At 44.6% G+C, this 22367-nt stretch overlaps 1 pseudogene; it reads left to right on the forward strand.

Annotated features, from left to right (window-relative positions):
- Positions 1 to 7703: 7703 nt before the first annotated feature.
- On the forward strand, positions 7704 to 14369 carry LOC109567756 (alpha/beta hydrolase domain-containing protein 17C-like; annotated as a pseudogene).
- Positions 14370 to 22367: the final 7998 nt, after the last annotated feature.

Here is a 22367-nt window from a genome sequence, read left to right on the forward strand (position 1 = left end):
AAAGTGATGATATTTGGAGGTGGGTCTTTGGGAAGAAATCAGGTCATGAGGGTAGAGCCTTTTCCCAGAATGTCACATAGTCAGAATTACGCAGCATGTAGATTTTTGCTTTCAATTATTAGTAGCATTTAAGATTCCTCCACATTTTCTCAGGGCTTGAGAGCTCATTTCATTTTAGTTTTGAACAGTATTTGACTATCTGCATCTAGCAGTTTCTTTTCCAGTTCACCTACTGAGGGTCATCGTGGTTGTTTTCAAGTTTTTGCAAGAATAAATAAAGGTGCTATGAACTTCAGGAGAATCTTTTCCAGGCCTCTCTCCCAGCTCCTGATACCTCAAATATTCCTTGGATTGTAGATGGCATTCTCCTGTGTCTTCACACCATCTTCTTTCTGTGAATGACAGCTAAATTAAGCTGTGCCTTAACTCCTGATTTCATGCGCAAAGTTTGAAATAACAGACTTGTTTTTTTTTTTAATCCCCTATATTTGTGGTAATACATTGTTCAGCAATAGAATACAAATGCACCAAGTTTGAGAAATCTGTCAGGAGAAATTCCTCCATAGATTTTAAGTCCTGCCCCAAGGCCACAAATGTGAGGTCTAGTACAAAGGCCACAGAAGTAGAGCCCAGAACCAAGGTCACCTCTGAAGCTGACTGAAATCCTTTGTAACCATTACCAAAATCCTCCTGATAATCACCGGCAGGCTTCCTGACCCAAATTAGGCAAAAATGTTCCTTCAGTAGTCACTCAATAGTGCCCTAACCAATCATCTAGTGCCAACATTCCAGCAGGAATTTTCTTGTCTTGAGACTATAAAAATTGGCTGCTGCTGCTGCTGCTGCTGCTAAGTCGCTTCAGTCGTGTCCGACTCTGTGCAACCCCAGAGACGGCAGCCCACCAGGCTCCCCCGTCCCTGGGGTTCTCCAAGTAAGAACACTGTAGTGGGTTGCCATTTCCTGGCTACTAATCCACAAAAACTGTTGACTCTCCCTGATCTGTCAAGAGGTTGGCCTTCTACACTCACAGCGCCTACATTGTCTCTATTTTTTGCTCTTACTAAACTCATTCCCATCTGAAAAGCTCTGTGTCTGGCAATTCTTTTCCAGCTGGCACTCGAACAGCCTCAACATTTGGTGGCCCATTCAGGGACTCTTATGGGGCTCTCCCTCTCTCTCTTTTCCTCTCTTGCTTCTTTTTCCCCGAACTCTCTGTGAACAGGCAAGTGATTATGGAACCGATTGAGAAACTCTGGCCAGGGTTACTCTCTGGCATGTTGCAAAGGCCCTACATCACACTGCACCCCAATAACTGGCACCCAAGTGGATGAGGGTGCCTTTCCTCCTTGTCTTTTAAGCTGAGGACCAGACCAATTAAAATTGCATGTTCATTGTACTGTGCTGTGCTCAGTCGTGTCTAACCCTCTGCAGCTTCATGGACTGTAGCCCATCAGGCTCCTCTGTCCATGGGAATTCTCCAGGCAACAATACTGGAGTGGATTGCCAGGCCCTCCTCCAGGGGATCATCCCACCCCAGGGATCAAAACCAGTTCTCCCACATTGTAGGTGGATTCTTTACTGGCTGAGCCACCAAAGAAGTTGTCAGGAACTTAAAAGCCGTTAGGGTGACCACCACTTATCCCATGACAGGATAAGGGGATTATGGAATGGGCCAGGCTATTAGAAGGTCTGTTACTAGCAAGAAAACTTCTGTGCAATGTCAGACGCATATTGGTTCAAGCAAGCACTGAGCCCACTTCCCTTGGCCACCGCCTTCCAGGTAGGACTACAAGGCAGATTCCTCAGCCTGTCTTCCCGCTACTTTCACTTTGCCTTCCTCATTCCAAATTTAGCCTAGGAGTTGTTTCTGAGTCATCGCAAAGAGTGCCTTCCACATTTCAGGAAATCACCATACACCAAGTCACGCTGGTCTGGGAACCTCTTTTCTGTCCTTGCCTGCCCCACCCCGCAGATGCATTTTCACACTGTTTGTGCCTAGGGGTGTGCCTAGTCTAGTTTGTGCCACTCTCTGTCGTTTGCTCGGGCAGCACCTCTCACTGTGCCGCTCCCTGTCGTATGCTCCAGCAGCACCTCTCACTGTGCGGCTCTCTGTCGTATGCTCGGGCAGCACCTCTCACTGTGCGGCTCTCTGTCGTTTGCTCGGGCAGCACCTCTCACTGTGCGGCTCTCTGTCGTATGCTCGGGCAGCACCTCTCACTGTGCGGCTCTCTGTCGTATGCTCGGGCAGCACCTCTCACTGTGCGGCTCTCTGTCGTTTGCTCGGGCAGCACCTCTCACTGTGCCGCTCTCTGTCGTATGCTTGGGCAGCGCCTCTCACTGTGCCGCTCTCCGTCGTATGCTCGGGCAGCACCTCTCACGTCGGATGTGACTGTTGGGACGGTTGGTCATTTGTGCCATTAGACGTACAGGGTCTCAGTTGCACACAGAGGGTATATTGGGACAGTTGGGACGTCTTCTGTGGCCAGTGAACTCTCAGTACCCCCATCCTAAGAATGGGCTTAGGTACATCTCAAGAACCTCCCTCAGGCTCCCCTCTAGGCTGTATTCTCAGGAACTGGAAAAAAATTGACCCTGAAAGTCTTAAAAAGAAGAGACTTGTAGTCTTTTGCAATGAAACTTGGAGTCGGTATGAATTGGGGAACCAAGAAAAATGGACTCTTAAATTACAACACAATCCTCCAACTTGATTTCTTCTGTCATTCCTTATGCTCAAACCCTATGACACTCAGTCAGAATCCAAATCTGAGGGACTCACGTTGCCTGTGTCTTTCTATTGCCACCCTATCCCCTCAACCCTCCTTCTTTCTCCCTCTCCTTCATCCCTTTGGCCCAGGACTTTTTCCTGTAATCAAAAGCCTGAAAAAACTCTCCTAAACATTCTAAAAAATCCCCTTCTAACTTCCCTATCTCTCAGGGAGGTAGAGGGATAGAAAATGGGAAGGAAACCAAGCTTCCCCAACTTTTGCAAGTTCCCTTATTCCTTCAGATTCTTCTGATCAAACTAAGACCTCAGTTCCCGCAAGGGACAATCTCTGCTGGGACAACATCTTATCAGTCAGTCTGTCCTTGTCATCAAAGCCAATTTGAGCACCATTTGGTCTATATTTTAGCTATAGAACTATGAATATAAAAAAGGGAGATGAATTATTTGACACTGGATGGCCATGACGCTCTTTAGATTCAGGAGAAAACTGGTAAAAATGAAATCCTTTTAAAATTGCAAAACCTGTTCTTTTTGCTTGTGCAGTTAGAAAAAGCTGGACAAAAAAAGTTCTTTTCTGGACTAGGAAATAGCCTGAAATTGACTCATCGTATCCTTGAGATACACAACCCACTCTGCCCGAGACTTCAGCCTTGGGCAAATTGGTAGAACTTCAAGCCAAGAAACAAAAAATAAAAACAAAGGGACATTTAAAATCTCAAGTGGAAAACTACGTGATATCTGTCTATCCGGATTTATATATGTCTCAGTGTGTGTCTTTGTCTTTGGATACTACTGCTAAGGTTAATTTGTAGACAAGCTCTAATTTAATTGACCTAAAGAAAAGTAAGCACTTGCAAATCAAACAATTTTAAATTCAAGAGAAATTAAACTAAATGAATTTCAGGTTCACACGAACTGGGAAATAATCAGTATTAAATTAATACCTGGTATTAATGCTTGTCTGTTAATCTAATTAATATAGACATGTCTTAAGGTTCATCAACATTGAGTAATACTTTTATTGTGCTTAGGTTTAATGTAGACTAAATATGATCTTATTGTATCTGTTACAAATTTGTCAGCAAAGGAAGTAACTCAGTGTGAAGCAACTTTTAAAGAAAGAAAATGTAAATGAGATAAGAACTTTGGGTGATTTTTGTTTCCCAATCTACAGAGTGCTGGCATAAAGGACAGTTCATGTTTGCTTAAGGAAAGTAAGATGTATGTTTTTAATAAAGAGGTATAAGAAATGGAGTTACATTTTATTAAGGGCAAAGGAAGTAAGTCTCACAGGTGGCTGTCTCTGAATGGACAAAGTGGTGGATACAGAAAGTGAAAAAAAAAAGTTTGTGGAATGTGGACCCCGAGAAAAGTTTTCTAATATATTGAACTGCCTTTGAATATTTTTATTGCAAATAACTACTATTTCACTGTGAATATAAGCTTGTAACAGACTGGAATTTGGTTTTCTCTCTTTGTTAAGAGAACAAAATTTTCTTGGAATGCAGCTTTTGATAATAGACTATGTGAATTTCTTTGCCTTTAAGTGATTTCTATTTGTTTTTTTAAATCTTTTGTTTGGTAAAATAAATATCATTTCATAATGATCTATGAATACTATGGCACAGATAAAACTCATTCTGCTTCTACAAACATTAACCCCTCTTTGTCAGTCTTTTGCTATCCTGATATCCTTGAAACATGGCCACAGTCTGTTCCTAAATCAGGGAATTTAGAATCAATAAAAAATGGCTGTGACTAAATAGTCAGGGCTATTGTTGTAGCCACACGTTCTGGGAAACAAACTCACTCAGAAGGACAATGCAGATAGTGGAGGGCAGTTTATTACACCGGCAGGGCCAAGGCAGAGTCTCCTCTTAGCCAAGGACCCCTGACCAGCATTTGTGAAAATCTTTTATACCCCATGTGTACGTGTCTGAACCCACCACTCCAAATTCCTTGAGACTTACATAAACCAAGGAAAATACAATCCCAATAACCCCATCATTCACGTGCTATGTGCTCATGTACTCAGTCAAACAGTTAGCCAATAATCAATAAACCCGAGGTTACACTCCGACTGATACAGAAAAATTTAGGGCCTGTCTGGAGGAAGGCGTGATTAATGTATGTTTTCTCTTAGGCGATGAGTAACTTAGATACGATCTTCAAGGTTCCCCTGTCTGGAGGGGGTCTTATCCTTCCTTCTGTCGTTGTTTTCATAGGCACTAAACAGAGTTCAGAGTCCATTGGAAAGGTGGCTGAGCATGATCAGCATGAACAGGCCTAAGATGGAGTCCAGGCCCTATGAATTCCTTCTTCACTATCAGAAATCCAAGAAAGTTGTTTGGCTTTTCCTAGCTCCCTGACAAACTTCATTTTTTTATTTGATGAAATAAAGCCTTTCCTGACTTCAGGATGTCATAAAAGAAAACATGTTAATAACTATTTGTGATACATCAGCAGAGTGGAGGCATTTTTGCCTTTAAGCCATGAAGTTATTCTTTAGAGCTGACACCCATGGGGGAGTTTACTCTGTGCCCTGCTGGGTGGAAAAACCACAGGCTTAGGTTGCAGATAGATCCAGATTCAAATCCTGTCTCCAAGTTACTGTGTGGCCTTGGGAAACTTACCTAAGCTCTCTGAGCCTCAGTTTTCTTAACTGCTGAGTGTAAGAAGTAACAACTATCACGAAGAATTATGAGGGTTTGCTGAGATATGTTACGGAGTCCAAGTTCATACCGCTCACTGCATGTTGTTCAGTCACTAAGTTGTATCTGACTCTTGTGACCCCATGGACTGCAGCACACCCAGGTTCCTCTGTCTTCTACTATCTCCCAGAGTTATCCCAAGTTCATATCTGTTGAGTTGGTGATGCTATTCAACCATATCATTTCTCATCCTTCCCTGTCGGAATGGCAGGCCAATAAACAGATGAGTACTGGGGCAAGGAATAGCAACTTTATTCAGAAAGCCAGCAGATCAAGGAGAGGGCAGACTCCTATCCCAAAGAACTATCTTGTCTGAATTAGAATTCAGACTTCTTTTATACTCAGAGGGGAGGCGCTAAAGTTGAAAATTTCCGGGTTCCTGTTACCTCCTATGTGTGTGCGTATGTTAGTTGCTCATTTGTGTCCGACTCTTTGCAACCCCGTGGACTGTAGCCTGCCAGGCTCCTCTGTCCGTGGAGTTCTCCACGCAAGAATACTGCAGTGGGTAGTCATTTGGGCTGTGTTAATTTCTTCCTTCCGACAGCTATTCACAAGTAGGCCTGGTCAAGATGTTTCCTAAGAGTTAAACAAAGGTATTTTAGCTTAATGCTCATTCCTCTGGAGGCAGGGCTCCCAGAGATGTGCCATTATGCATAATTTAAGCTTATAGACCATATCCCTTTAATGATTAACTTGTAATAGAATACAAAGATTCTTCCTGTTACAGGTATTACACTTAAAGCTTCCAGTCCAGTGTCCCCAGCTTTCCTTTTACCTTTCCCTCTTTTCTTCAAGGTCATCAGCTCTTGCTGAATTCCTAGTCTTCTGCTCTGTTATTGTCTGGTAACAGGAAATGTATGTTACAAAAGCATCTCCTTCCTATGCTCCACAGGGGCCTTGGAAAAGATGGTCAGGCAGAGGAGTTCTGCGTTTTCTCCTGCTGAATAAGAGTCTGCCTTTGTTCTGCTGGTCCTTTATTAATTTCAACAATTTCTATCGAATGCCTGTTCTAGACCAGGCTCTTTACCAGGCTCTGGGCTACAGTGGGAACAGGGCACCCAGGTTGATCCTTGGAGGTGTGTCAGCTAGGGTTCCTGTTCGCTGGGCTGGGTATCTTCCATTTCCCCTCCAGATCCATCTTCATCTGTCTGTCTGTTCTGAAAGGCTGACCATATCACAGGCTCCCTTGCTGTCTGGCATCTTATTGGACTCAGCTGCTGGCCCACTGGGGAGAGTTCAGAGACAGGGAGATGAGTGAGGTTGGAGGTTTGGATTCTTCTGGACTGCCTCCCACCCCTCAGAAAGCCACAGCTCCTTATAAATCATCTTTCTCTAATTTCTGCACTTTTAACCATTTGAGCCTCATCACCTCTTGGGTTTAGGGTCTTGAGTTACTGCACCATCCCCTGTGCTTTCTTCACATCTACACTTTTGAATAAAACCTTTTCAAGTACCTCCTATTGATATTTGAGTCATCTTGATTTGAGAAGTCCCTCTGTTTTCTGCTGGAGTCTGACTCAGTTGCAAATAATAAACATCCACGCTGGCTCTGATGTACATTAAGAAAGGAGAATTGCTCACATTCAAAACATTCACTGAATTTCTATTCTGTGTGAAATTCATGGTGGTATCTATTGAGAGTTGAATTGTAGTTAAAGGTTTCTCCATGTTGATTACATTCAAAAGAATTTTTTCCAATATAAAATCTCTGATATACCATGAGGTGTATAACTTTTTTTTAAAAAAGGTTGTCCATGGTGATTACATTCATAAGGTTTCTGCCCTGTATGAATGCTATGACACTCATGAGATGTGACTTCTGGCTCTAGGCTTCTCACTTTGATGGTGTTCACAGGACTTCTCATTCTGGTATGGATCCTTGTTTGGTTAAGAGGTGAGCTATCACTGATTCCTCCCCAACCCCAGATTCATTACTTTCAGAGCAGATGTCTTCACAGGGAATTCCAAGGTGTATGATGAAGTTTGAATTTTGACTGGAAGCTCTCACTCAGTGGTTATATTCAGGGTTTTAATCCAACATGAATGAACCAGGACAGAACCATCTTTCATCTTTGTTACAAGCAGATGACTTCATGCACGTATAATTTGCCTCATGATCCACCACATCTAGATTATGATTCAAATTCATTCTAAGTGCATCACATTGATGGGGGATTTATTTTTTAGAGAAGTATGGAGGTTAAACCAACAGGTGCATGCGTGTGTGCTCAGTCACTTCAGTTGTGTCTGACTCTTTACAACCCTATATGCCAGAGTCCAGCTCCAGCAGCCAGGGATTCAACCTGAAGGGGTAAGCGGTGTCGGTGAGAGAGAAACTGAGGCAGCCTCTCAGTTTTCTTGGACTGCCTGTTTATTTCAAGCTTATGATTCTCTTTTATACTTTTACAAAAGCATTAGGTCAGAGGTTTGATATTTTAGTTCCCATGGACCTAGATTTATTTTTCTCCAAAAATCATTGTTGCCCCTCAAAAGGAGTTCCTTCCTCAGTGATTCCCTTATCTACTTTTTCTCATGTGTCCTTGTGAATACACTGTAACTCATGCTAATGTCTGGGCTGCATACCACATTCCTCAGTTTAATTCTTGTCTTTCTAAGTCCTGTTTGCCCCTAGTATCCTAAGCTCACTATTTCTTAGAAGGGGCTTCTACCTAATAATATCTCTAAAGTCCCTAATTTCTATAAGCTATAGTAGAATATGCTAACACTACAGCAATCCTTAAATCTTTAGCTTCTAACTATTTTAATTATTCCTAAGCCCTAAATTCAGCAAACTCCTTTGCCATAAACTTTTCTCACAAATGGGCTTCAGATAGCAATCCCTCCCATGGCCTCAAGCTGCGGCCTGTGTGCTCACCCTGGAACACTTTTTTGTAAAAGTCCTTGAACAAATGTCAGTGATTAACTTTATGGATTATTCTTTGAGCACAGCTGCAGAAGGCTTTATGCCTTCTCATGCCCCTCTCAAAAACAATAAGCACCTTAATATTCTCTTCAGTCAATTCAGCCGAGGAAAGGGAAAAACAAGTCAGAATCACAAAGCCTAACTCCTTCATTCCGGGTCCGTGCCTACAGAACAAAGGGAGGGGGTTTAGGGCCGTGCCTCTATTTTGTCAGTAATACCTAACGCGGCTCCCGACACCTATGGACTGTAGCCTTCCAGGCTCCTCAGTCCATGGGATTCTCCAGGCAAGAATACTGGAATGGATTACTATGCCCCTCTTCAGGAGATCTTCCCAACCCAGGAATTGAACCTGCATCTCTTGCATTGCAGGCAGATTCTTTACTAACTGAGCCACCAGGGAAGCCCTCACACCAACACGTTTTCCAACATTCTCACCTTGGTCTGGATTTTCCTGTAAGAGAACATTTCTGGGGTGGAAAGCTCACCTGTTCTATTGTCAGTCTGTCAAGTCATCATCTTTTCAAAAAAAGTCATAAGCTGTTCTTTATGAGTCTTTCAATGTTATGAAGGAATAGACACATCTTCATAAACATTTTACCAGAAGGTGGGCTCCTTAGTTTTGCCATAAGGTGAGCTCTTTATATTACAGAAATCTCACATACAAATCTTTTCCCTCTCAGGTTCTGGGAGGGAATCTGCCAGTTAGCACCTACCTCACATTTCTCACTCCTTTGTCCATAGCTCTCCTCCTTGTTTCAACTTACAGATCACATCTGGTTTGCTGTCTTTTTGTTTGTTTGTTTTTTGGATGAGCCACTTGACTTGCAGGATGTTAGTTCCCCCGACCAGGGATAGAACCTGTGCCCCTGCATGGAGTTCTAACCACTGGATCACCAGGAAAGTCCTTGGTTTGCTATCTTGGTGCTCAGTGGAGAGTAGGGTCTATAAGTCCCCAGCATCATGCCCCTGTGGTCAGCCATCTGTCAATCCCTGCTGCCCCAGGTAAAATTCATGGCCACTTCTGTAAATGTTGCCAATGCCTTCTATTTGGTCCTTTCAAAGTCTTCTTGGGAAAAATCAGAGAAGGTGGATTATTTTGCAATTTATTTATTTTTGCTTATCTTGTAGTTCTTTCTGTGTTAGTTCACATTTCTTATTAATGACTATGGGCATTTCATAGCATTGATATGTCATAATTTATTCAAGCACTTGCTGTGGTATCTCAATCACTTCATAATAAAAAACAATCATTTTATAATAAAAATAATCTGTTAAGGATTTTAAAGTTTAAGCCATTTCCAAAGGAAAAGCTAGCATTTGTTTTTAAAAAAAGAAAATTACCAATCCTCAAAGTCTAAAACATTTAAGAATAGATTTTGATAAGATGGGCATACCTCTTTAATGGAAAAATCCAAACTTCTGAAAATCTAAAATTTCTTTTTCTGAAAAGAAAAAGACCAAAGTCTGTCTGAGTGTACATTTCTATGACTGGATAATAATTAGATGCTCAGTACACCAAAAACTTAACTAATGAAATTAAATGGGACAAGACATGATTGTTGCTGTCTGGGGAAAAAATTCCGGTAATTATTCATTCTCCACCCAAACAAAAGGTCAGGCTGTCCTACACTGTGAAGCCATCACATGGGCCATTAGCTTAACATTAAGCCAGAGAAGTTCTGCCTTCAGTGTTTTGATCCATTTCAAAAGCTACTCTGAGCACCTGGCACCTTCTTCTGCCACGTCCTGTACACACTATGCAGGGAATGGACCTCAGGAGCGTACAAACCAATGGAGCAAGTGAGCCCTTTATGAGTAAAGATGCAAAATCTGAAACACATGGTCCTTTTATCACTTGGAATCTGTAGCTTCCGCCTCTTGTCAGGTGCCTGAAAAGCTGCCTGAAGCAAAACTTGCCAACTGAAAGCGTTCTTGGAGATGGGTTTAAGTGAAACTGGTCCTCTGTCCCTGACACCAATGAAAGTGTAGGTGCTCCAGTATCTTCTGGGGGTGCTTTAGACTCTCGCTCATCCAGGTGGCTGGGTCGTTGGGCAGTGCACCTGGGACGGTGTGCATCACACCCTATTTACACGTCTATTCTTTTTGCAGGCTTCCCGTTTTCAACAACTTTGTTGTTGTTTAGTCACTAAGTCATGTCCGACTCTTTGCAACCCCATGGACTGTAGCCCACCAGGCTTCTCTGTCCATGGAATTTCCCAGGCAAGAATACTGGAGTGGATTGCCATTTCCCTCTCCAGGGGATCTTCCCCACCCAAGGACTGAACCCACATCTCTTGCATTGGCAGGCAGATTCTTTACTGCTGAGCCATCAGGGAAACCAGTTTTAACAATTTTATCTAGATAAAATCTACATACCATAAAATTCACCCATTCTAAGTGGGTCACTGAGTTTTAGTCATTTTGCTGAGTTGTGCAATGAGCTGTTTTTACTTGTAACAGATACGTGGGTTTTCTCCCCACACCAATCAGTTCTCCCACTTACTAGAAACCAATCAGTTCAGTCGCTTAGTCGTGTCGGCGGACTCTTTGCGACTCCATGGACTGCAGCACACCAGGCCTCCCTGTCCATCACCAACTCCGGAGTTTACTCAAAGTCACGTCCATTGAGTCGGTGATGCCATCCAACCATTTCATTCTCTGTCGTCCCCTTCCCCTCCTGCCTTCAATCTTTCCCAGCATCAGAGTCTTTTCAAATGAGTCAGTTCTTCACATCAGCTGGCCAAAGTATTGGAGTTTCAGCTTCAGCGTCAGTCCTTCCAGTGAATACTCAGGACTGATTTCCTTTAGGATGGACTGGTTGGATCTCCTTGCAGTCCAAGGGACTCTCAAGAGTCTTCTCCAGCACCACAGTTCAAAAGCATCAATCCTTCGGCGCTCAGCGCCAATAGGGTGTCCTGCAAATCAATTCAATTTGTAGTTTGGCGCCTCGCCCGGCCCGCTGGGCCACTGCTGACCTACCCCGGCTCCTAGCGCCACGCCCGCCGGGCCAGCCCCGCCTCCCCGCACCCCCGCGCGCCCCGGGGCCTGCCCCCGCCTCCTCCAGCCGCGCGCGCCCGCCCTCCCTCGCTTCCCAGCTGGGCCTGCCTGCCTGCCTGCTATGCAGGCGGCGGCGGCGGCGCGCTCCAGCCGCCCCAGTGCCGGAGCCAGGCCCTAGAATGAACGGCTTTTCGCTGGGCTAGCTGTGCTGGCTCTTCTGCTGCCCGCCCTGCCCGAGCCCCATCGCCGCCAAGCTGGCCTTCCTGCCGCCCGAGCAGCGCGGCCCTGGCACTCCCGCTCCCGCCTCGGCCGCTTCCACTCCTCCACCTCCGCCGCGGGCAGCAGTTCGAGGAGGAGGGCGCGGGGCCCGGCGCGTGCAGCCTGCACCTGAGCAAGCGAGCCGACTGCTCGCAGCGCTAGCTGGAAGCGGTCGAGGTCTTCTCGTGCACCGCCGGGAACAACCAGCTAAGCTGCATGTTCGTGCGCTGCGCGCTCTCCAGCCACTACACGCTGCTCTTCTCGCACGGCAACGCCGTGGACCTGAGCCAGATGTGCAACTTCTACATGGGTCTGGGCTCGTGCATCAACTGCAACATCTCCTACTACCTACTCCGGCTACGGCGTCAGCTCCGTCAAGCCCCCCGAAGAAGAACCTTTATGCCGACATCGACGCCACGTGGCAGGCGCTGCGCACCCGGAAAAATCTGCATCATTGAAATGCACAAAACTTAGCTGTCTGCCTCCCAGCAACATCTTCTTGCTGTCTTTATCAGCCTGTGATGAGCTAGCTGCAGACACTAGCTTTTCCTGGTGTGCTCTGGTATCTTACTATCTTTGGAGCATGGATTGCCCCATACACGGCGTTAAGTCCCGAGAACGTCATCTTGTACGGCCAGAGCGTTGGGACGGCCCCCACGGTAGACCTGGCCTCCAGGTACGAGTATGCTGCCGTGATTCTCCATTCGCCTCTGCATGGCGTGTGGCTTTTCCCGACGGCAGGAAAATGTACTGCTTTGACGCGTTCCCCAGCATTGAAAAGATCTCCAAAGTCACCTCTCCCGTGTTAGTTATTCACGGCACAGAGGACGAGGTCATTGACTTCTCCCACCGCCTGGCCATGTACGAGCTCTGTCCCCAGGCCGTGGAGCCGCCCGGGGTCGAACGGGCCGGGCATAGTGACATAAAGCTTTACGCACAGTACCTAGGGAGACTAAAACTTCATTTCTCACAAACTTCCCAATTCCTGAAGACGACGACTTGACATTACCTCATTGACTGTAAGCACGAGTCCTCCGTGTTACATATACTTTCACTGGACGGCGGTCATGGCATGATCACCACAAGGAAGCACCCAGCTTTTCCGGCATCCTCATCAGACAGCCGAGGACTTCTCGGTCTTTCGTATCCAGAGAGTCTACCGACTCACACATCATGTTAAACGGAATAGTTGTAACTTCCAGCTTCATTGCCTTGCAGGGCGGGAATGAGAGCTGAGTGGGGGGACCACTTTCTCATGCTGTAAGAAAGGATGCTCACACCCCTTTCTCCACCTTAGCCGTCATGTAGAATTCATTTATGCAGGACTCAACCTCTCTCCTTGGTGGCTCTCCCTGGTGGCTCAGAGGAGAAAGCATCTGCCTGCAATGCAAGAAACCCGGGTTCGATCCCTGGGTTGGGAAGATCCCCTGGAGAAGGAAATGGCAACCCACTTCAGTATTCTTGCCTGGAGAATCCCATGGACAGAGGAGCCTGGCGGGCTACACACGGGGTCGCAAAGAGTCGGACACAACTGAGCAACTTCACTTTTTCACTTTCAACCTCTCGCCTCCCGTGTTCTCAGTATTTGACCTGCAGCTCTCTTTCAGCCACTGGATTCATGGGTTCAGTCTATTTGTGAAGCTGTGATTAGTTTAACTGGAAACCATTGTGATGAAAATTCCTTCATTTTTATTGACATGCCAATCTTTTCCCCCAAACAAATCAATTAAAGGGTAATTTACTGGAACTATGGTGATTGGCCATAGTTCTTTCAGCCACTGGATCCATGGGTTCACGGGGTCACAAAGAGTCGGACACGACTGAGCGACTTCACTTTTTCACTTTCAACCTCTCGCCTCCCGTGTTCTCAGTATTTGACCTGCAGCTGTCTTTCAGCCACTGGATTAATGGGTTCAGTCTATTTGTGAAGCTGTGATTAGTTTAACTGGAAACCATTGTGATGAAAATTCCTTCATTTTTATTGACATGCCAATCTTCCCCCAAACAAATCAATTAAAGGGTATTTTACTGGAACTATGGTGATTGGCTTCATCAACTGGAACCATATAAATATAACTGGAATATTCTTAAACAAAATGAAACTTTTTTAAAGTGTGAGTTTAATACACTAGTCCACAGTTTTAATATTTGGATTGTCTGGTTGGTTTAACAAAGAACCTAGCCAACTTTCCTCTTTTGTAGGCTTTTTTAAAGTACTGTACATATTTGCAATCACATTGTGCATAGATTCCTATTGAGTAATTTTCTTCTGTCAGGCCACAGAATCTGTGACTGCAGATTCCTTGTTTGTAATGTAAGTGATTGAATACATTTTGTTAATATGTTTTTATTCCTGTGTTTTGCTATTAAATTTTTTATAACATTTCCAAGACAAAAAAAAATGACAAGTTTATGCTTTGAAAAATTTATGTAATTAAAATTTCACAAAACTAATCTTTTTAATTTAGGAGTTATTTGGGTTTTGACACTGGGGTTGCACCAACAGAAATGTAAGATGTTTAAAATTGTTACACTACTTCTGTTGGTTGGGGATTTGGGTTTGAGAGTTCTTCGGTTTTATTTAAAAACCTTTTTTTCCCCCCCCAAATTTAAAAGCCTTAAATGTACTGTAAGCCTCCGATTGTTGTACAGCTGGGTTGCAGGTGACTGCCTGTTTGTGTGGTGTTGCCTGGATGCAACACAGTGGTTGGTCATGGAATAAAGGATACATGGATCTGAAATTAAAAAAAAAAATTGTAAGAGTTTGTGTAGACCCCACAGATGCCAGGGCTCAGCCCCACAGACAGTCCTCATGTCAGACGTCAGTCTCAAATCTCAGGTTGTCACTTGTACTTCTCACTGACAAGCTATACTTTGGGACTTCCAGAGAACACAGGAAAATACTTACTATGACTGGTTTATGGTAAAGGGTGCAACTCAGGAGCGATCATGTGGGCATAGGGGCAAGGTATGCAGGAGGGGTGCTGAGTTCCCAACCTCTCTCTGGGCATGTCACTCTCTCAACATCTTGGTGTTTTCACCAGTCTGGAAGCTCCCTGAGCCTTGACATTTGGGGTTTTATGGAGCATCCATTATGTAGTTCTGATCGAGTAAATCAATAGCCAGTACTAACTCACTGTTAGCTCCTCTGTCCTCTCTGGAGGTCAGCACAACCCTCTAGTCATGCTTACTAGCCTCCTTCATAAAGCCATCTAGGGGCCCCCAACATGAGTCATTTGGCTACTGGACTCCTTCCTGAAGCCATGTAGACCTCTCATCACCCCAGAGACTCCAAGGATTTTAGGAATCATGTCCCAGGAACCAGGGATGAAGACCAAATATTGATTTCTTATATCATATCCAATAACACCACAATCCAGTGTTAGGGTATTTCTGTCACCCCAGTGAGATCTCTTGTGTCTTTTACAGTTAATCCTCATCCCTAGCTCCAGCTCCAGGTAACCATGGATCTACTTTCCATCTCTATGAATTTTCCTTTTCTGGATATTTTTGTATTAATGGAGTAATACAAAATCTCATGTTTTGTGTCTGGCTTCTTTCACTTGGTATACTATTTTTGAGGTCATCCATGTTATAAATGTAGTTCATCCCTTATTATGGCTAATATTTCATTGTGTGAATGGGCTGCATTTTTGTTTATCCCTCTATTAGTTGATGGACATTTGGGTTTTTCCACTTTTTGTTGTTGTTCAGTCCCCCAGTCAATGTCCAACTCTTTGTGACCCTATGGACTGCAGCAAGCCAGGCCTCTCTGTGCCTCACCATCTCCCAAAGTTTGCCCAAGTTCATGTCCATTACATCGGTGATGCCATCCAGCCACCTCTTCCTCTGATGCCCTTTTCTCCTTCTGCCCTTGATCTTTCCCAGCATCAGGGACTTATCCAGTGAATCAGCTATTCGAATCATATGATCAAAATACTAGAGTTTCAGGCCCAGCATCAGTTCTTCCAGAGAGTATTCACAGTTGACTGAATCCAGAGACTGACTGGTTTGAGCTCCTTGCTGTCCAAGGGACTCTCCAGCACCACAGTTTGAAGGCGTCAATTCTTTGGCACTCTGCCTTCTTTATGGTCCAGCTTTCACAACCGTACATGACCACTGGGAAGACCATAGCTTGACTATACAGACCTTTGTCAGCAGAGTAATGTCACTGCTTTTCAACACACTGTCTAGGTTTGTTATAGCTTTCCTACAAAGAGGCAAATGTCTTCTGATTTCATGACTACAGTCACCATCTGCAGTGATTTTAGAGCCCAAGAAGAGAAAACCTGTCATTACTTCTACTTTCCCCCCTCTATTTGCCATGAAGTAATGAGACTGGATGCCATGATATTAGTTGTTTTTTTTTAATATTTAGTTTTAAGCCAGCTCTTTCACTCTCCTCCTTCACCTTCATCAAGAAGCTCTTTAGTTCCTCTTCGCTTTCTGCCATTAGAGTGATATCATACACATAACTGAGGTTGTTGATGTTTCTCCTGCCTACCTTTATTCTAGCTTATAACTCATTCAGCCCAGCATTTCTCATGATGTACTCAGCATATAGATTAAACAAACAGGGTGACAACAGACAGCCCTGTTATACTCCTTTCTCAATCTTGAAGCAATTAGTTGTTCCATACAGGATTCTAATTGGTTCTTTTCCACTTTGGGGCTACACTAAACAAGGCTGCTAGAATATTTACATGAATAATATTTATTTTTAATAATAATAATCTGTACAGAGGAGAAAAGTTTCAAATGAAAGTGATATTTAGGTCATGATTCTTTGTTTTTTTTTAATTATTTTAATTAGAGAATGTTGTGGTCCTTTAATGGACCGGAACCTGGTGGTCTGGAGTTGACGGTAAGAAAGCAAAAGAGAGAAAGAGGCTAATATTCCCTGGGTTATGCACAGAACCAATAAAGCCCTAGGACAGGGCTTGTACCACTCACGTAGGCACAGGGTGTCCTCTTGAAGAGGTCTTGAAAGCCCGGGCAGGAAAGTGAGCTCAGCAGGCTTCCACGCTCCAGAGAATTAGCCAGAGGGTGAGAGAGAGAGACAAAGAGAGAAAGAATGACACAGGGACCCAAGTCTCTGGTGGAGCCAGGGCACTTTAATGATCTTTCAGTATGTATATATAGGCTGTTGTACAAGGAATTTCTTTTGACAATGATAGAGATCAGAAAACCAAATGTACAGCAACTGCTACCAAGGAATTAACAATGGTCATAAGGTCAGAAGACAATCCATACCTCAGGAAAGAGGGTCATGGCTAGGCAGTTTTGTCATAAGGAGAAGTTTACTGAAGGAAATCCATGCATGCATTCCATCCCATGACCTCAGTCCTGGGAGCAGCGTGCAGCTCCACTCATTCCTGTTACCAGGAACTGATAAGGAACAGAGGATTTGTGAGAGACAGATAACAGCACACAGGAATCCTCCTGTTAAACATTCCCTGACAGGAGAATCATTACTTTACAATATTGTCACAGTTTTTGCAATATATCAGCATGAATCAGCCACAGGTATATATGTGTCCCCCCTATCCTGAGCCCCCCTCTCGCTTCCCTCCCTACCCTATCCCTCTGGGTTGTCCCTGAGTGCTGACTTGGCTTGCTCTGCTTGATGTGTCAGTTCACACTACTGTTTTAAGTGTTAAGATGCTATTTACATATATTTCTGTCTGATTCATAATACTCATCCACTCCGTTAGTTCTTAGGAGGGCCATGGCCCAGAAAATTTAAAGCTGCCCCCTCTTGGTATTGCAAAACCAAAGACAAGACTAGAGATAAGAGACAAGCAATTCAGCAAATTAGCTTATGCAAGCCCTGAATGTTAGAAGCAAAGGACTAGAAAAAGCAAACTGTAGGTTGGCCTGATACAAAATGAAGTCTCTTTTCTGGCATGTATATTTGTGTTTTTGCATAAGGTCTTTTAAGGATATTTGAGAAGTTTAGAATGAATGTGCTAAGAGTTACTTGAAAATGTGTTGCTGTTGTTTAGTCACTAAGTCGTGTCAGACTCTTTTGTGGCCCCATCAACTGTAGCCCACCAGGCTCCTCTGCCCATGGGATTTCCCAAGCAACAATACTGGAGAAGGGCCATTTCCTTGTCCAGGGGACCTTCCGGACCCAGGGATTGAACCTGCATCTCCTACATTGCAAGTGGACTCTTTACCACTGAGCCACCTGGGAATGGCAACCGACTCCAGTAGTCTTGCCTGGAGAATCCCATAGACAGAGGAGCCTGCCTAGTGGGCTACAGTCTATGAGGTCACAAAGAGTTGGACATGACTGAGTGACTAGGCAGGCAGGCATATAGGCACCTGGGAAGCCCAGAAATGTATTGAGTTACCTAGAAATGATCAAGTATGTATATATTTAAAACATTTATTTGGCTGTGCTGGGTCTTAGTTGTGGCATGCAGGATCTTTGTTTGCAGCATGGGGACTCTTAGCTGCAGCATGTGGGATCCAGTTCCTTAACCAGGGTTTGAACCCAAGATTCCTACAATGGGAGTGTGGAACCCCAGCCACTGGACCACCAGGAAAATCCCTGTCAAGTGTATCTTAAGGGAAGGACAAGAATCCAGGAAACTGGCAAGAATGAGTGGATTCTGCAAATCAAGCCTACAAAAGTACTGGGGACAGGGCTGGAGGGTGAGTGGGGAGTGGACAGTGCCTGATTTTGGAAACAGCACTCAGGTGTCTGGTGTGGGACCTCCTCCTGCACTCTCACCCCCTACACAGCTGATGGCCCTGCCCCAGCTCCCAGGTGGGAGTTTCATCCAAGCCTGAGCACATGCAGTTGCCACAGTGATTAGCTTAGAGATGGGGTGGGCCTATGATTTAACTTAGCTGGTCTGAAGTTCTTCTCTTTTGAGTGGTGGCGCATGGATAGGGAGAGGATTGGGACAGAGAAGCCGGTTTTCTACTGGAGTCAGTGATGTGATAGAAGTCTGGTGCTATTGGGTCCACACTGTGGAAGGAAAAAAATAAAGCTGCCCAAGAAAGAAGCCAAAGGTGAGGAAATTAGTCTCATGAGACAGAGATTTCTGATGGTACCTCTTCAGTCCCCGGATGTAGGAGGACAAATATTAATAAATTCTTCCCTCTTTTTTTAAAAAAGCCAGTTAGAGATGGGTTTTTGTTGTCAGCAATTCAGTCTTGACTCTCCTCTTGCTTGGAATACATTGAGGTCATCAGAATTCAATTTAAAAACAAGAGAGTAACAAGCTGTCTCTTGTTCCTAAGAGAGGTGAAGCAGATTCTTATTTGTTCAAGTGTTTTCTGGCTGAGTCTTTGAACGCAGGGAGAGGTTTGTTTGTCTTTTCCCTGGATCTTTGCTTCCTTCTCTCTTCCTCTGCTGAAGAGGTGATCTAAGGTTGGGATGGAAGTCCGAGCAATTTAAAATCTACTTGGTGAAGAGTTCCTTACCCCCTCACGGAAGCTGATAAGAACAAGACCCACTCCTGTAACACAGATGAGAAAAACTGGCTTGGGATAGTGAGATAATTAGATCAAAGAGACACACTAAAAAGATCGATCTGCCCAGAGCTATCTATTTCTTTCCTTGCAGTCTGTTTCTTTCCCTGCAGTCTCTCACTTTGAAAGGAGATCCAGACCTTGCTTGTCCAGGGCAGTCTCTTCACCTGCCCCCTAGGCTTCCTGAGGACGTGGCCTCCCCTGCCCCTGGCATACAGTATGTGGTCTACATTAAACACTGGACAGATACTTGTGATGACAGAAGAGAAGACTGAGGAAGTGAGATGTGAAGAAGAAAAGGTAGACTTTGAAGCGAGTACATATTTTATGTGCTGAGTGGGATATTTGAGGCCTAACTTCTTTTTTAAAATTAATTTTATTTGTTTATTGTGGGCTGTGCTGCATGGCCTACATCTAGCTGCCCATCATCCGCTGACAAAGGCACATCTTTCCCTCCAGACGAGACTACCCAGAAAACCCAAATTGTGTTAGCATCCTTGCATTCTCTAGTTATGGAATCAGACCAAAGTGCTCAATCTGGGTTCATCTAAAGATCAAGGGGTCAAGGAGGGGGTGAGCGACACACAGCACTGGAAATGTTGATTTCCTTGTCTAGATTTCTGCTTCTTTTCATACCCTAATTAAGAAACATTTCCAGGGAGTTCTGCTTGCCTTATCCTCAGTAGAACAGGAAGGCAAATCTCAAGTTCCCTTGAATTATCTCCTCTAGTGGTTTTTGTTTTCACTTCTAGCTAATTCTTTTTGATGTTAACATCACATCTTATATGTAAACCCAATATGTAAGCCAAATCATAGGAGAATCTGTCTCCCTGAGCTCGAAGCCCTTCTCTCTTCTCAGTCTCTGCCCCTCTTTTCTCCCCTTCCCCGACCCACCTCCCCCTCGTGTTCCACCCCACCCCCATAGACCTCTGTATTTGTCACGATGATATTGTTTACAAATGACAGTAGCTCCTAACAGAAAGTCCAGGCATAGGACTAGCTTCAGGCATAGCTGGAGGCAGGTGCGCAAATGAGAACAGCTGGCATCCTGTCTCTTTCGTCTGCCTCCTGCTTTCTCTGATGGTGGCTTCATCCTCAGATACCACTCCTACAGCCCCGCGCAACTTGGTACCCAATGGTCCACGGGAAGGGGGACCGCTCTTTCTCAGTAGTTCAAGTTCTGAGAGTCTCCCTGGGCTGCTTTGGGTCACATGTGGCTGCTGTTCCCCAGATGTGGAGGACTCATGGACCAGGCACCTCCCTGTGGCTGATGTTGAGAGGGGTCTGAGTCACCTGATTTGCAGTCCTGAGGCAGCAGTCACCTGGGACCGCCGTGGACAGGGGCAAAGCTGAAAACCTCCCATCGAGTCCAGTTCTGCTAGCTGCAGGGATACATGACTGAAGCCCAGAGACGGTGACAGACTTGCTCACGGCCACACCAGACTAGAGACACACTGGGTCCCAAGCACTGAATTTCAGCTCCGTTTCCTCCGCTGACGCCCCCAGTGTTTTCAGAGAGGGACAAACCATTTTATTTCCTGATAAACAGAGATCTTCAAAGCACCTCTTGTGGCATCCACCCTAAGAGACCATCAGTGACATTGCTATTCTGTTCCCTCTGAGGATGCGTGAGAGTGCCAACCTTTTAAAACCCAGCGCATGTCCCACATGAATGGAATACGCATAGGGAAGGATTCTGTCCCTCCTGCACTTAGAAACCAAGAAAGAATCTTCCTTTCTTCTTTGTTTCTCAGTATCTATTTTTCAGGTCAGACCTGTGCTCTATATAACATTCAGGGAAATGAGCCAATTATCCAGGTGTTTCATGGGAAATGCATTTCTTTGGCTTGAGCAACTCACATCATTAGTTGCTTTCCACTTCCACTCAACTGCTGGCTCTGGGGGTAAAGAGGCTTTCTGTGTCACCTGATGAAAAAATGGCAAAAAGGAGAATTTGTAAGGATTTTTCTGTATATTCATTATTAATACTTCCATTAGAAAGTACACAAAGTTCTCTATTGGGTCTGAGAGCTGCTGGCGTCCCTTCAAACCTGAAGAGTATCACCACAGGCCACATGCTTCATCACACAACGGGTACCCGGGCGACCCATGGACCTAGGAGCCTGACTGTGGGCTGAGTCCCAGCTCTGCTCCTCGAATTCTGAGTAGCTCGAGTCTGAATGATTAACCTACTTTTTAATAAGTTTCTTTTTCTACAGGACAAGATTTTAATGGTTCTTATTACCTCATAGGGTTTTCCTGAGAATTCAATGAGTTAATATACCTAAGTGCTTAGTCCAATGTCTGGCACATAATAATGTCAGGTAAGGCATTTTATTATTATTGTCACTTATTTGATTCTCACTTAAGTGTTCTTACGTGAGAAAGGTTGAGTTCTTCATTTGAAGGGTTTGCTTGTTTTCTGCGTTTTGTCAACTGTTTCTTCCCAGTTTCTGGATTTATGTTGGTTCTGGGATGTTGTTGCTGTTGTTTAGTTGTTAAGTCATGTCTGACTCTTTGCGACCCCAAGCCCTATAGAAAGTCAACACAATTAAGCTGAAAAGTTCAACTTAAATAAGGACCACAGGTGATGATTTCTAGGGGTGCCATAAGTCAACACCTGCTGTGATTCTGCCTTGGCGAAAGAGGGTGCAAGTGAGCCCAACAAATGAATGAAAATCACAATGTACTTTTATTTCCAAAAATTAAGCATTTTTTGAACCTGACTGTCCCCTTGTTTAAAATGCACAGTGGATTTCCTCATGAAGGTCTGGGAAAGTGGTCATGGAGGAGACAGTGGCAGCATGATGTCCAGGATCATTCACTCCAGAAAAGGTTGCACTCCCAGGGCTACCCACAGACTTCGGAAGAGCAGAGCAAGTAAAATGATGAATTGTTTTCTTGGTTTTTATGACAGCTTGATGGAAGCTCTGTTATGAACATATGGACTCCTGGTTGTAGAAATAGTCCTTAAAGCCTCCCTCCACAGCAGCAATGACCCTCTGGGGCCATTGGGCCACAGTTCAATGATGCTGTTTTCAGGAGAGGTGCTAGGGTGTCCAGGTTGGACTTGGGGATGTGGGTAGGCACCTCAAGTTTGAATCTCCACTTCTCCACTTGTAGCTGAGTTTCTGTAGACTCCTGAGTTTCAGATGCCTCATCTGTAAAATAAGGATGAGCCTCGTGTTTGCCTCAAGAGGTCATGCAGAGATCAAAGAAGTGAGTGCCTGCAAGGAACTTAGCCCAATTCCTGGCATGGGGTCAGCCC

Source organism: Bos indicus, chromosome 13, assembly GCF_029378745.1.
Source record: "Bos indicus isolate NIAB-ARS_2022 breed Sahiwal x Tharparkar chromosome 13, NIAB-ARS_B.indTharparkar_mat_pri_1.0, whole genome shotgun sequence".
NCBI classification, from domain to species: domain Eukaryota; kingdom Metazoa; phylum Chordata; class Mammalia; order Artiodactyla; family Bovidae; genus Bos; species Bos indicus.